Source organism: Zingiber officinale, chromosome 6A (genome assembly GCF_018446385.1).
Source record: "Zingiber officinale cultivar Zhangliang chromosome 6A, Zo_v1.1, whole genome shotgun sequence".
NCBI classification, from domain to species: domain Eukaryota; kingdom Viridiplantae; phylum Streptophyta; class Magnoliopsida; order Zingiberales; family Zingiberaceae; genus Zingiber; species Zingiber officinale.
The window spans coordinates 34,837,604-34,852,049 of record NC_055997.1 but is presented as its reverse complement, the minus strand read 5'-3'; the positions used below and the strand labels follow the sequence as shown (position 1 = coordinate 34,852,049).

The window sequence follows — 14,446 nt, the reverse complement described above, 5'->3', positions numbered from 1 at the left end:
ATACCTGAAAGTTCTAAACATGTGGATGTGACTTCTGGATCTTGTATTGGCTCTAGCTCTAGCTCAAGTAGTGGTGCCTCTAAAAGTGATGATTCTTGGGGCTTTGCTTCTATTGCTCAAGCCTCTACACATTAGTCCACAATATGTTCAATCCTTGCAACTCTCATAATCTCAGAAGGTTGTGTGGATAAAGGAGGTGATTCTTGAGATGCTGCTTCCACAACACAGCTCCCTACACTTCCTTTCATAACATCATCATCAACACAAGTATCAAAAAATAAACCAACATCAATATCCTCAGTGGGAGAATCATCTATAGGAGGATCACTAACTTCATTTGCAGTTTTAAGTTGATCTACCACATCACATTCATCGTCTGAAAATTCAATTTCATCATAACACCCTGTAAACCCAGAAGGTAGATCTGAAAACTTATTATTCGCTGCATTATCATCACAATCCTCATCTAAAGAGTCCTCATCTTCATATATATCCAGAAATCTACACTCAACTATATTAGTGTCACAAAATTTGCCAAAGTCTTCGTCTTCATTGACCCTCACTAACCTTTGTGGAAAAGGAACCTTTAGTGAAGGTCTTGGGAAAGGTACTTCCTTTTTCCCATATTCCCTTTGAGCTTGCGGAGGAGGTCCAACTTGCTTATCTAGTGTAGGTGTGATCAATTGTTGAGGGAAAGGTACTTGTGGCCTTTGGGAACTTCCTGGAGTAATGAAACTAAGTTCTTGAGCTCTTCTATTATTCTTCTCCTCAATTCTAAATAAATCCTTCTTCAGTAGTTCTTCATGATTCTTGCCACTTCTCAACTTAAAATTATTATCATTTACACTAGATCTTGTCTGTGTAGAAGGAAGGTCTTCCTTGAACCGTTTTGAAACTATGCTATTAATCTTTTCCCCCAAATGTTTGAACTCCTCATTCTGTGACTTGTGAATTTCAACATTCTTGGGTGGTTGAACTGCATTTTGTTTGGCAGGCTCTCTTGTATATATGGCTTCTACTTCTTGAATTTCTGAGGGAGATTCCATCCAACTTTTGCTTGACCATTCATGGAAGTTTAATGCTACTTAATCAATCAATGTATATGCTTCGTCTACACTCTTGTCCATAAAAGAACCTCCAGTTGATGAATCTAACAAACACTTATCTGAGAAAGAAATTCTCCTATAGAATATGTGCACGGTCAGCCATTTTTTCAAACTATGATGAGACCACTGTCTTTGTAGACTCTTGAATCTGTCCCATGTTTCAAATAATGATTCTCCATATGTCTGAGTAAAATTTGTGATGCAATTCCTCATATAAATTGTTCTACTTGGAGGAAAAAATGATCTAGAAATTACTTCTCCAATTGTTTCCAACTTGTGATGCTTTGAGGACGGAGGGAATATAACCAAGTTCTTGCTTTATCCTTGATACTGAAAGGAAATGCTATCAATCGAACTTCATATGCTGACACTCCTTCACAATTCATCATATCACAAAGTTCTAGAAATATCTCAAGGTGCAGATAAGGACTTTCTGATACTTCTTCTCCAAATTTGTGACCTTGTATCATGAAAATTAACTTCGGGTCTAGTTGGAAACTTTCTGTTTCAATATGATGTTGAATCGAGATGCGCTAGAGGGGGGTGAATAGCGCTTGTGGCTTTCACACGTTTCAGATTCATAAAACTGTCGAGTTAAAGAAGCGGAAATAAAAGACAACAAAAGCAAAGACAAGTATTTACTTGGTTCGGAGCCTAGGGCGACTCCTACTCCAAGGCCCGCGATCGTTGATCGCTTTCTATGGGCAACAATTATATCGCGCAAAGAGAGTACAAATATGTATTACAATAAGTGCAATAATAAAAAACAATTATACCGACGATAGAATCAAAATCTCAGAGCTCCGGGTCGTCAAGGACTTGTAACAACACTTCAGGGCATCTTTTAGAGCAGCACGTTGTAGTAGAAGCACTTGAGAATTGATGATTTTGCTGCTGCCTCGAACACTCCTTTTATGCACTGCTGGAGGCGCCTCCAACACCATCTAAGGCACCTCCAACAAGCCGAGCCAGCCGCGTGGATCAGAACGGACCTGGTCGCAACTCATCCACTTGAAGGCGCCTTCAAGCTAGTCTAAGGTGACTCCAATCTCTGGTCCAAGGCGTCTCCAGCACTCTCACATTCTGCGCCTGAGGCGCCTCCAAGCTCCATGGAGGCGCCTCGGACACTGTTCATCCGAGGCTTAACGTGTTCCTTTTGTACCTCCAAGACACGTTAGTCCCAAACCAACAACATACCCTACAAGACAAAGTTAGAACAGATATAAACAAGATAAATCAAGTGATCGACAGTCGTCAGACTGCCCGGGTCTGACTTCAGATTTCTGACCGGAAACCCTAGGTCGACCCGACGCCTACTGTTCCCTCTACGGGGAGTGCGTCCTTACCTACTCCCCTCAAGAGAGATTACCTGGTGCTAGTCTAGTCCTCCAGACCGACTGGACATTCTGCCTAGGGTTACCACCCCCTAGGACCTAGGGTTACCACCCCCTAGGGTTTTTCTCCACCTAGGGTTACCACCCCCTAGGACCTAAGGTTACCCCCATAGGATTTTCCTCTACTTAGGGTTACCACCCCCTAGGACCTAAGGTTGCCGCCCCTTAGGGTTTTCCTCCACCTAGGGTTACCACCCCCTAGGACCTAAGATTGTCGTCCCTTAGGGTTTTCCTTCACCTAGGGTTACCGCCCCCAAGGACCTAAGGTTACCACCCTTTAGGATTTTCACCTGTCTAACCGCAGTTAGGACTTTCTTGAAACACTTATTCAAGTACGTTAAACAACAATTAATCTTAACTTTGAACCCTTTGCCGTTATCAAAACTCGGGTTCGATCGTCGGATGCTTCCTGCACCAACAATCTCCCCCTTTTTGATTATGGCAACCGAAATTCAAAGTTAAGTAAAAAAATACAATAATGATCTTCAAAGTTTAAGTAAGACGCATAAGCAGGCTTAAGTAAATAAATGAAATAGACTTAAGCCTTCAACGATGTAAGGCTCCCCCTTAATAAGAGCCCTCTAATTTAAATTTGAATTTTAATTTGAATTTAAGTTCTGCTTTGAATTTTCCTACTCTCCCCCTTTGCCATACATCAAAATAAACAAGGGGGTAACAGGAAATTTGTGATTAATGGCCTTAGTTTTAACTTTTCAAAAAATGTTTAGAAAAGATAAGGGCCTTAATATAAATAGAGGGGTAAAGACTTAACTTTTTGAAATTAATGGTTTTGTAAAACGTTAGCTAAGTAAATGTTTAAGGATTCACAAGAGATCTTTTTTTGAAAAACGTTAGCTAGATTCGAAAACTTAGATCTTGTATATTCGAAGTGCTTAGGTAAATTATTTTGAAAATAGTTTAGCTAAACTTGAGAAACTTTTTCAAAAAATGCTTAATTCCATTTGAGATAGGACTTTTCTCAAAATTGGTTAAGTTTAAAGGCATTTTCTAAAAAGTACTTAGCTACTAGCTGATTACTTAGAGAGCAACAGCTTTCATTTGGTTAGTCAAATTAAGTCAATTGCTCCAGTTAAATTTGACTATGTCTGGATGACTTAATTTGATTAATGTAAGATTGGTTTTTAACGCCCAGACTTACTGCGATGCACAGAAATAAGCATTCTGAAGTCTAGGTTGTACCCTATGCATCTCACACCGCTCTAAGTTTTGCAAACACAAACAAGTTATGCCTAGTGTGCTTGTGAGATGCTCTGGCTGAAACTAGGGGAACATAATTTCTAGGTTTAGTGCCTAGGCTAAATCTAAATTTTGAAAGTCTAACAAGATTGGGATTTTAAAAACATGAATGATACAAGAACCAAGCTGATTAAAGATAAGGAACATAAGGTCTATTCTACAAAGCACATTCCTATTTGTCTTCTAAGTGCACTGAACTCAAGTTCAGGTAAAGACTTTGTGAATATGTCAGCTAAGTTTAATTTGGACTCAACATAGTTAAGTACAATATCACCCCTAGCTACGTGATCCCTTACAAAATGGTGTTTTACTTCTATATGTTTAGTTCTTGAGTGGTGAATTGAGTTTTTGGTTAGATTAATTGAAATTTTAGTGTTCTAATATTTTAATTGGTAGTCTTTTAGGGTATGTATAATCCATAATAGTTGAGATGCACATTCTCCTAGGGCTATGTACTCAACTTCAATGGTTGATAGAGCAACACAATGTTGCTTTCTACTTGATCAGCTTACTAGACACTGACCTAGAAATTGACAGCTACACTTGTGCTTTTACTGTCTAGCTTGCATCCGGTATAGTCTGAGTCAGAATAGCCAGTTATATCAAGAGTGCAAGTCCTAGGGTACCATAGTCCTACATTTAGGGTTCCCTTAATATATCTAAGTATTCTTTTAACATGAGTTAGGTGTGACTCTTTTGCACAAGATTGATATCTTGCACATATACCTACTGCAAAAAGAATGTCTGGTCGACTTGCATTAGATAAAGTAGACTTCCTATCGCTCTTCGATAGTACTTCAAGTCTACTGGTTTTCCTTCTAAGTCTGAGTCAATTTTAATATTGGTGGTCATTGGTGTGTTAATATTCTTCGAATTTTCCATTTCAAAATTTTGAATTAACTCCTTAGCATATTTAGTTTGAAAAATATATATTTCATCTTTGGTTTGTTTAATTTGTAAACCTAGGAAGAAGTTCAGTTCACCATACTCATTTCAAATTCATTTTCCATTAATTTGATAAATTCTTTTAAAAATCTTGAGTTGGTTGATCCAAAGATTATGTCGTCTACATAAATCTGAGCAATAAAAATATCATTTTCTAGGGTTTTTACAAACAGGGTTGGATCTATCTGACCTTGTTTGAATCCTTTTGATATTAGATAGTTAGACAACCGTTCATACCAAGCCCTAGGTGTTTGTTTTAGTCCATATAGGGCCTTCTTTAGTCTAAGGACATGGTTAGGATTTTCTAATTCTTCAAATCCTGGGGGTTGACTAACATACACTTCTTCTTTAATAAATCTATTTAAAAAGGTGGATTTTACATCCATTTGATAAAGCTTGAATCCTTTATTTGCTGCATAGGCCAGCAGCATCCTAATGGATTCAAGTCTAGCTACAGGGGCATAGGGTTGTATTAATTGCTTCAGCCCATAATTGATTAGATAAATTGTATTCGTTTAACATGGTCCTAGCGGCTTCTTGTAGGATTCTGTTTTTACGTTCTACTAGACCATTTTGTTGGGGGTCCTAGGGCAAGAGTATTCATGTTTATACCTATTAATTTCACAAAATTCAGTAAAGTTACGATTTTCAAATTCTCCTCCATGGTCGCTTCTGATTCTTTTTATTTGAGTGTCTTTTTCATTTTCTATTAATTTATAAAAGATTTTAAATTATTAATTTAATTTGAATTATGATTTAATTTAATTTGAATTATTAATTTAATTTGAATTATTAATTATTAGTTTAATTTAATCCTTAATCATCTCACCCGATCTAAATTTCAAATCAAGGAATCCTATAATTTTGTGAGATGAATTAGGTTTAATTATAGGGTTTGATTTAACTTTGTGTTAGATTCAGATTTAGTTTTGGACTCAACAAATAAGCATTCTTTGGATAAACTTCTGGGCTATGGTGAGTCACTTGAACATCAATAGAGTAACCATGCCTTCAAGGTTTTCCAAATAGTCCTATCCACTGAACTTAATACAAAACCTTGGTCTAACTGGTTAGGATCCATAAAGGGTAGCTTCGGTTAGTTCCACTTAGCCAAATGCACCAGGTCGAAGCCATATCTTCCTAAACATGCATAGACTAAACTTCTCTAACGTACTATCATCCAAAATTTCACCAATACCATAGGTCAAGTTAAACTTGTTCCCTTTCTAATTAGTCTTAATTACCCTACCGGGTAGCTTGGTTTGGGTTACCCTGTCGGGTAGGTTAGTTTTGGAGGTGTCAGCTATTTTGGAGCCTCCCCAATAATTTTATGTATTTTTATTTAAACATTAGATTTATATTTCTTTAATGGTTTAATTTATAACTTAGATTTAAGTTTTTAATTTTAATTTAACTTAATTTAATTTTTAATGATTTATCTTTTTATTAATACAGCTTTTCTTTTGGCTCTCCCTGGATCATAGCCTCGATATGGTCTATCAAGGTAGTGTACTTGATCCTTGGGGACCCAATATTGACCAAGTCCAACTTTATTAACTAAGTTGGACTTAGATACCATGCTTGGACTATTTTACTATTTGGTCTATTCACTAAAGATAGATAGGATCGATATTTTTTTTTTGTTTTAAAACCTAATCCAGATTTATTGTAAATGACTCTTTGTATCCCAAGAATTAGGTCAAGGTTCTTGGAACCCAAAGAAAACCGTTCCAATGTCTTCTTCAAATCCTTAACCTGAGTTTTCAGACTAGAATTTTTTTCCTCAAGCTTTTTGACTTGAGTTGAATTTCCAGTCTGAACTGGGTCAGTCAAGGGTTTGGAGTTAGTCACTTCATTAAGGGTTGCTACCTCCTTTAGAAGTGACTTGACCCGAATGTTTGATTTTGCTAATTTTCGAATTAAATAATTTACTAAATTATGTAAATGCGGGATACTTACAGCGGAGTCAGGCCCTTCGAAAACAGATATAGATCCGTGGATTCTCTCAGACTTGGCTTCCGATTTGTCCTCGCTTCCGGATTCATTGGTGTGGTCCCGGGCCATCAACGCGAGAAAACTCGTCTGCTCGAGTTCTTCATCATCGTCTTCCTCGGAAGAGGACTCGTCCCATGTCGCCTTCAGGGCCTTCTTCCTCCTTGGTTTCTTCGGATCTTTTTGGTTTGGGCAGTCTGCATTAATGTGCCCCTTCTGATTGCACCCGTAGCACGTTACCTCGAACTTCACCTATGCTTGAACTTCCTTGGTTTGAATTGCCTTCTTCAGGTCCTTGTTGAAACTTTTCTTTTTCTTGTATAGTTTCTTTACCAGGTTGACGAGTTCCGTTGTTAGCTCGTCATCTTCATCGTTTGAGTCAAGTTCTTTTTCTGACTCCGGTTCAATTCTTCTCCGTGATCTTGGATCGCGTGTTTTACTTGTACCTGCAACCAAAGCTATACCTTTCTCGATTGGTCGTGCATTAATCTGCTCATGTAATTCAAATTCAGAAAAAAAAAACTCATCTAATTTAATTGAAGACAGGTCCTTAGAAACCTTGTAGGCATCTACCATTGATGCCCACAAGGTATTCCTCGGAAAAGCATTAAGTGTGTACCTTATTATATCTCTATTTTCCACTTTCTGCCCGATCGCGTGGAGGCAGTTAAGGATATCTTGTATACGTGCATGAAGTTGACTAGCCGTCTCACCTTCTTGCATTTTTAGGTTATATAATTTATTGAACAACAAATCACGTTTACTTACTGTGGTTTCGGAGGTGCCTTTGTGTAATTCGATAAGCTTTTCCCATAGCTCCTTAGCGCTCGAGAATGAGCCGACGCGGTTTAGCTCCTCCTTCGTCAATCGGCACTAGAGAGTGCATGTTGCTCTAGCATTTTCTTCCACCTTCTTGATTGTTATTGGATCCTAGTCTTTGCAGGATGTTGGTTTGTCGTCTCTGTCAATTGGTAGTTCGAGTCCAGTCTTGACGATCATCCACATCTCGAACTAGATCTTCAAGAAAATCTCCATTCTGCCCTTCCAGTAACCGAAGTCTTCTCCGGTGAAGAGTGGGGGACGGACGGTGTTGTAGCCTTCTTATTGGGCCATTTAGAGGATATGCACACACGAAAAAAATACAATATGTTCCAAGACTAGGTCTTAGATTAGTAGTGCGGGAATAAGGTTAATAACGAACTTGAGTGGTGTTGCACCGACTTCGAGCAAAAATCGATTCGAACGGTAAAAGAAATTGGAATTTAGCAATAATACTAATTCCAAATGACTTCAAAAAATTGAAAAATACCACGAAAAATTGCTTGATTAGTGGTTGCACCAAATCAAAGCTACCCCACTCTAATACCAATTGTTGGATCGAGATGCGCTAGAGGGGGGGTGAATAGTGCTCGTGGTTTTCACGTATTTCGGATTCGTAAAATTGTCGAGTTAAAGCAGCAAAAATAAAAGATAACAAAAGCGAACACAAGTATTTACTTGGTTCGGAGCCTAGGGCGACTCCTACTCCAAGGCCCACGATCGTTGATCGCTTTCTGTGGGCAACAACTATATCACGCAAAGAGAGTACAAATATGTATTACAATAAGTGTAATAATAAAAAACAATTATACCGACGACAGAATCAAAATCTCGGAGCTCTGGGTCATCGGGGACTTGTAACAGTACTTCAGGGCGTCTTTTGGAGCAGCAAGTTATAGTAGAAGCACTTGAGAATTGATGATTCTGCTGCTACCTCGAACACCCCTTTTATGCACTACTGGAGGCGCCTCCAACACCATCCAAGGCGCCTCTAACAAGCTGAGCCAGCCGCGTGGATCAGAACGGACCTGGTCGCAACTCATCTACTTGAAGGCGCCTTCAAGCTAGTCTAAGGCGCCTTTAATCTCTGGTCCAAGGCGCCTCCAGCTCCATCCGAGGCGCCTCCAGCACTGCTTTGCGGCCAGCTCACATTCTGCACCCGAGGCGCCTCCAAGCTCCATGGAGGCGCCTCAGACACTGTTCATCCGAGGCTTAGCTTGTTCCTTTTGTACCTGCAAGACACATTAGTCCCAAACCAACAACATACCCTGCAAGACAAAGTTAGAACAGATATAAACAAGATAAATCAAGTGATCGACAGTCGTCAGACTGTCCGGGTCTGACTTCAGATTTTCGACCGGAAACCCTAGGTCGACCCGACGCCTACTGTTCCCTCTACGGGGAACGCGCCCTCACTTACTTCTCTAAGGAGAGATTACCTTGTGCCAGTCCGATCCTCCAGACCGACTGGGCATTCTGCCTAGGGTTACCACTCCCTAGGACCTAGGGTTACCTCCCCTAGGGTTTTTCTCCACCCAGGGTTACCACTTCCTAGGACCTAGGGTTACCTCCCCTAGGGTTTTTCTCCACCCAGGGTTACCACCCCCTAGGACCTAAGGTTACCCCCCCTTAGAATTTTCCTCCACTTAGGGTTACCACTCCCTATGACCTAAGGTTGCCGCCCCTTAGGGTTTTCCTCCACCTAGGGTTACCAACCCCTAGGACCTAAGGTTGCCGCCCCTTAGGGTTTTTCTTCACCTAGGGTTACCGCCTCCTATGACCTAAGGTTACCACCCCTTAGGATTTTTACCTGCCTAACCGCAGTTAGGTTTTTCCTGAAATACTTATTCAAGTACGTTAGACAACAATTAATCTTAACTTTGAACCTTTTGCCATTATCAAAACTTGGGTTCGATCGTCGGATGCTTCCTACACCAACATATGAGGCTGCACAATGGGAGATAAAAATCTTGCAGAAATAGGTGTAGAGAAATCTCTTAATGACCTGCTTGACATGTTAGTGCTCATGGTATCTAGAAAAAAATTATAAGGAAAAATTTTAAAAAAAATGTAGAATTAAAGACAAGAAATAAAATGCATCATGAAAACAATAAAGAAAATGTAAAAAAAAAAAGGAAAAATGTCTATAATAAATCATATGTTAATCAACTAATGTTAATCGAAAGTTGGCTTTGACGCTTGCAAACTAACAAGAGTGATTGAAGAGAGAAAGAGAAAGATGAGAGAATCGATCTTGGAGGGAATTGAGCTTTGGGAAATGGATTCTACGATTTTGGTTTCATTGTGGTGGAACCTGATGTATCATGTTCTATCTTTTCCTCATTGTCAATCGACATGCACTCATCGGAAGTTAAAGCTGCTATCCTTAAGCACTAAACGGAGAAGATTCCTGTGAAATCCTATTACGGTTAACCCCTGTCACTAGGACACCTCGATAGATCACAAGAATGCAAATCCAATCGATGTCATTAAGGATAGAGATAAGGGTTTAGTTCGGTCTCTTACTTCCTTATGGAGAAGTTGCCTCTTCTTTCAAGGGAGTATCCTAGATGTCCGTGAACGGGTTACCTCTGTAACTAGGGCCCCTCGGGTGTACGATCTAAGATCCTCTCTTTACGAAATTAGCAATTCCTACATAATCGATCAATATGACGAGATAATCTCAGCAAGTCTCATGCATATCAAATAGAAACAAAGCAAACAAAATCATCCAATAAGTAAAGGCATAAACATGAGTCTTACATCAAACCCTATCCAAAACTACTCCCTATATCTATAGAAAAGGAGATCTACTCCATTGTGAGAGAAGAACAACCCCAAAACATAAAGTAAAGCATACTTACAACCCTTGATGTGAGAAGAAGGGGAAGAAGAGATGTTTGCCGAGGTTTCTAATATCTTGGGAATGCCTCCTTGCTCTGGAGATGGACGGAACGTCAGGGGATAGCGGTGGATGAAGATCTAGGGTTTCCCCCAAAGGGGAGAACCCTTTCCCGATGAGAGGGACGAAGTCCCGAACCAAAGATCCCCCCAAGAATAGGGTTCTTGACCCTTTTATAGGTTAGGGCACGGGCGCCGCACGGCCCATGCCACGGTCGTGCGAGATCCGCACGGCCAACACTTTCCTCCCTTTGGGTTGATTGGCACGGCCGTGCGAGATCGCACGGTCGTGTCTTCCTTCTACTCTGGCCGCGCTGCACGGTCGTGCCAATTGGCACGGCCGTGCCATCCTTTGCCTCTAGCCACTCCGTACGACCGTACGAATTGGCACGGTCGTGTCTCTTTTCTACTCTGGTTACATCGCATGGTCGTACGAATTGACATGGTCGTGCCTTCGTTCTGCACTGGGTACACTGCATGGCCATGCGAATTGACACGACCATGCCTTCCTTCTGCTCTGGCCGTGTAGAATTGTATCAAGGCTGTGTAGATCATTTTATCACATCTTAACGTGGTATTCTTGAGTTGAGGTCTTCATCAAAGTTGTAGATATTGAGGTTAGCTACAATTTGGTATAAAGAACAGCCCAAAACTCCAACTGAGAAGAAAGTTATGATCATTTTGGTTTTAGTCTGCAGTGCAGAAATTTCACACAGCCTAGACACTGCACCTTGGAAGCTCTAGACTCCACTTAAGCTTTGTTTCTATTCCAAATCATGTCTTGTCAACAAAAAAACATACAAAGAGTAGATCTCCGAACAAAAGAGTATTTATGCTGAATATATGCTAAGAGAGGTGAACATGCACAGAATATATGTGAATAAAGTAAGTGAATGTGCGTCAAAACATGTATAAATGATCATAAGACCTACACACATCACACACAGGTCTTAATAAGCGGTATTAGAGCCAGACTCGCCTCAGAAGGACTAACCGCTGACTGAAGCACTGAGACGATGGCCGGACCGAGCATCTGCTCGTCGAAGTTCGGGGGAGAATTCACGTTATGGAAGAAAATCATGGAGGTATTTTTTAAAATTGATTTTGAAATTATTTTGATAATTAAATATGATTTTGTAGCTCCCAAAGACTAACAAGGAAATAAAAAGGAAGAATTCTAATGGACTAAGAAGGAGCCAGTAGACTTTGTAGCCAACGGACGAGCTGAGTTCCACCGACTCAGCGTACTTCCGCCCTGGGAAGGATCAGAGATTACGAATTAGCAAAGGAACTTTGGGGGAAGTTTCTGGAACTATATGAAGGAACTTTCGAAGCAAAGCTTGCGAGACGAGACCTGCTTCAGAACTAACTGACGAACCTCCGGAAGGAAGAAAGCGAAATAGTTGCACATCTGCACTTGAGGATCAAAGAACTCATCACCGAATTCACGAATTTCAAAGAAAAGGTAATGAACCAAGATTTATTAAGGTACACTTTAAATGCATTTCCTCGGACTCCCGAGTGGACCTCCATAGTTGACTCATTTTATATATCTAAAGACCTAGAAGTTAGTTCATTAGAAAATCTTTTGTCCACCTTTGAATTTCATGAATCTAGATGTGCAAAGTTGAAAAAGGAGCCTAGTAAGAACTTTGCCCTGAAGGCAAGAATGGATGATCCAGACTCTGAAGCCTTAATTGATGAAGATGAAGCAGCTCTAATGGTGAAAAAATTTAGTAAATTCATTAAATCTAATAAATTTAATAAGTTGTAGGTAAAAAAAGTACTTTTAGAGCAAAAGAAAGGTTCGATGCTATAACTACCAAGGAGAAGGGCATATCAAAAATGACTGCCCAGAACTAAAGAAAAAAGAGAAGGACAAGGGCAAAAGACTAACAAGATTGAAGCATAAGAGTTTGAAGGCCTCATGAAATGAATCGTCGTCCTCTGAGTCCGAAATTGAAGCATATACCAGACTAGCCCTGATGGCAGATCACTAGAGGGGCATTGAAAGTTCCTCAGAAATGAGCATCGACGAAGGGGGAAGATCCTCTGAAGAAAACAGTGACAAAGGGGGAGCATCAGAACACAAGATAAGTGATGTACGTTCACTATTTCCCGAGCAATTTTTTGAGTTTATCAAAATATTTTATAAAAATATGTGCAAATTGGAGAAATAAAATTTTGATTTGAAAAAATAATTAGCTAATGCATGCCCACTAGACTTGTTTGATAATCTAAAATTAGAAAACAAAAAATTGAAAACACAAATAGAGAAAATGAAAGATAACCATACATGATCTAACTCCTATCAGAAAATATGATTCAGAAATTATGGTAAAATCAACTGGTACATTATAAATCATAGAGGATAAATTAAAAAAATCCTCAGAAGTTATATACCAACCAAATTTTTAGTAAATCCAGTAGATAGGAACCTATATTAGATTCTAAGATCATGCTTAGATTAAATTGATATTTTTTTTATCTAGAAGTCTCAGAAAGAAAATTAAATATTTATTTTCTTTAAAAAATTTTGTCTAGAAGTGGTTGTTGTTCCAATACCCAAGAAGATCTAGTACCTCGCCATAGCCTGAAAGTCAATTATTAAAATTAATATTTAATTATCTAACTGTTAAGATGGTTAATGGTTATAAATTTTTTTTTTAAGATACCCATAGAAAAGTGTTTCATATTTTTGATGTGATCAAAGGGGGAGATTAATATAAGTTAAGGGGGAGTAAGAATAGTGCATTTTTATTTATCATTGTTTAAATTTTTGTTAACTTGGTTAATTCTCTATATTGCAAGAATTTTTTGCAACTTGTTATCATTCTATTAGACCCTAACTTTAGATTGGATTAATGAACATAAAAAATGAGGAGATTGTTAGTACCTCATGGTAGTTTTGATGTGGTGAGCCAAGTTAAGTTAGGTCCTGTGTATTTGATCCTTATGTCTAAGTGTGTAGGAGCTTATGAATACAAGAAGTCGAGCGGAAGACGTAGCTAGCGAGAAGGATGACACGGGAAGGGAGCTGACGAGTTCGGTGCATCCGAGGGATGAGGTACTACGGAAGACTACACCAGTAGACGAGAAGGACGTGCGTGACGTTCAAGGGATGAGAAGACGGGGAGGAAGTCTGCTCGAGGAGAAAATTAGAAGATGAGTCCGGGTGAGCCCAATTCTGGATAGACGAAATCACCCAGGCGAATGGAGCAGTGGAAGAGAAAAACAGAGCTACTGGAGCAGCTGGAGCTGCTGGAGGCACTGCCAATGCTACTGGAGGCGCCCTCGCACCTTTCTAGTGGAAGGCACCTTCAAACCTTCATGGAAGGTGCCTTCAATCACTTAAAGACGCCTTAGACTGAGCAAAAACTGGTCGTTAGCGAGGATAAAGTCTTATCCTCACTTGCCTCGCTGGAGGCCCCTTTCAGCTTGTTTGAGACGTCTTCCAACCTTGGATAGACTTTTTCAGGGGCTATAAAAAGACCCTTGGAGTTAGAAAATCAACAACAACTCCAGTATTCATTTCCTAGTACATTTTTGAGCGTTCAACGAGTGCAATAGGCTTCTCCGCCTACATGAAGGAGATCTTTTCAGTGCTCTTTTCTGTCTTAGATTAATAGCCACCTATGTTGTAATCAAGTAACTCCTTAGTGTCTTTAATTTATTAGTTGTTTAATTTTTTTATAAAGTGTGCTACTAATCTGAGTTGGAAGAATGAGAAAGGTTCACATTGTTTTCAATAGACAATTCACCCCCCTCTTGTCGGCCGCACGAGTTCTAACAATGGCATTCCCTTTCAGTATCAAGGAAAAAAACAAGGACTTGGTTTTATTCTCTCCCTCCACAAAGCATAACAAGTTGGGAACAATTGGAGTAGCATTTTCTGAATTAATTTTTCCCATCAAGCAGAACGGTGCACATGAGAAATTGTATCACAAATTTTACTCATGCAAATAGAGAATCATTATTTGAATCATGAGACAAATTCAATGATTTATTAAGACAGTGTCCTCGTCATGGGTT

General features: G+C 39.5%; 2 non-coding genes across 2 annotated transcripts; one reads left to right on the top strand and one right to left on the bottom strand.

Moving 5' to 3' along the window:
- Positions 1–1,215: 1,215 nt before the first annotated feature.
- Positions 1,216–1,321, top strand: LOC121998866. Its single transcript, XR_006116656.1, has one exon. It is a non-coding gene; the product is annotated as a small nucleolar RNA R71 (small nucleolar RNA).
- A 13,018-nt stretch (positions 1,322–14,339) lies between these two features.
- On the bottom strand, positions 14,340–14,446 carry LOC121998887. Its single transcript, XR_006116674.1, has one exon. It is a non-coding gene; the product is annotated as a small nucleolar RNA R71 (small nucleolar RNA).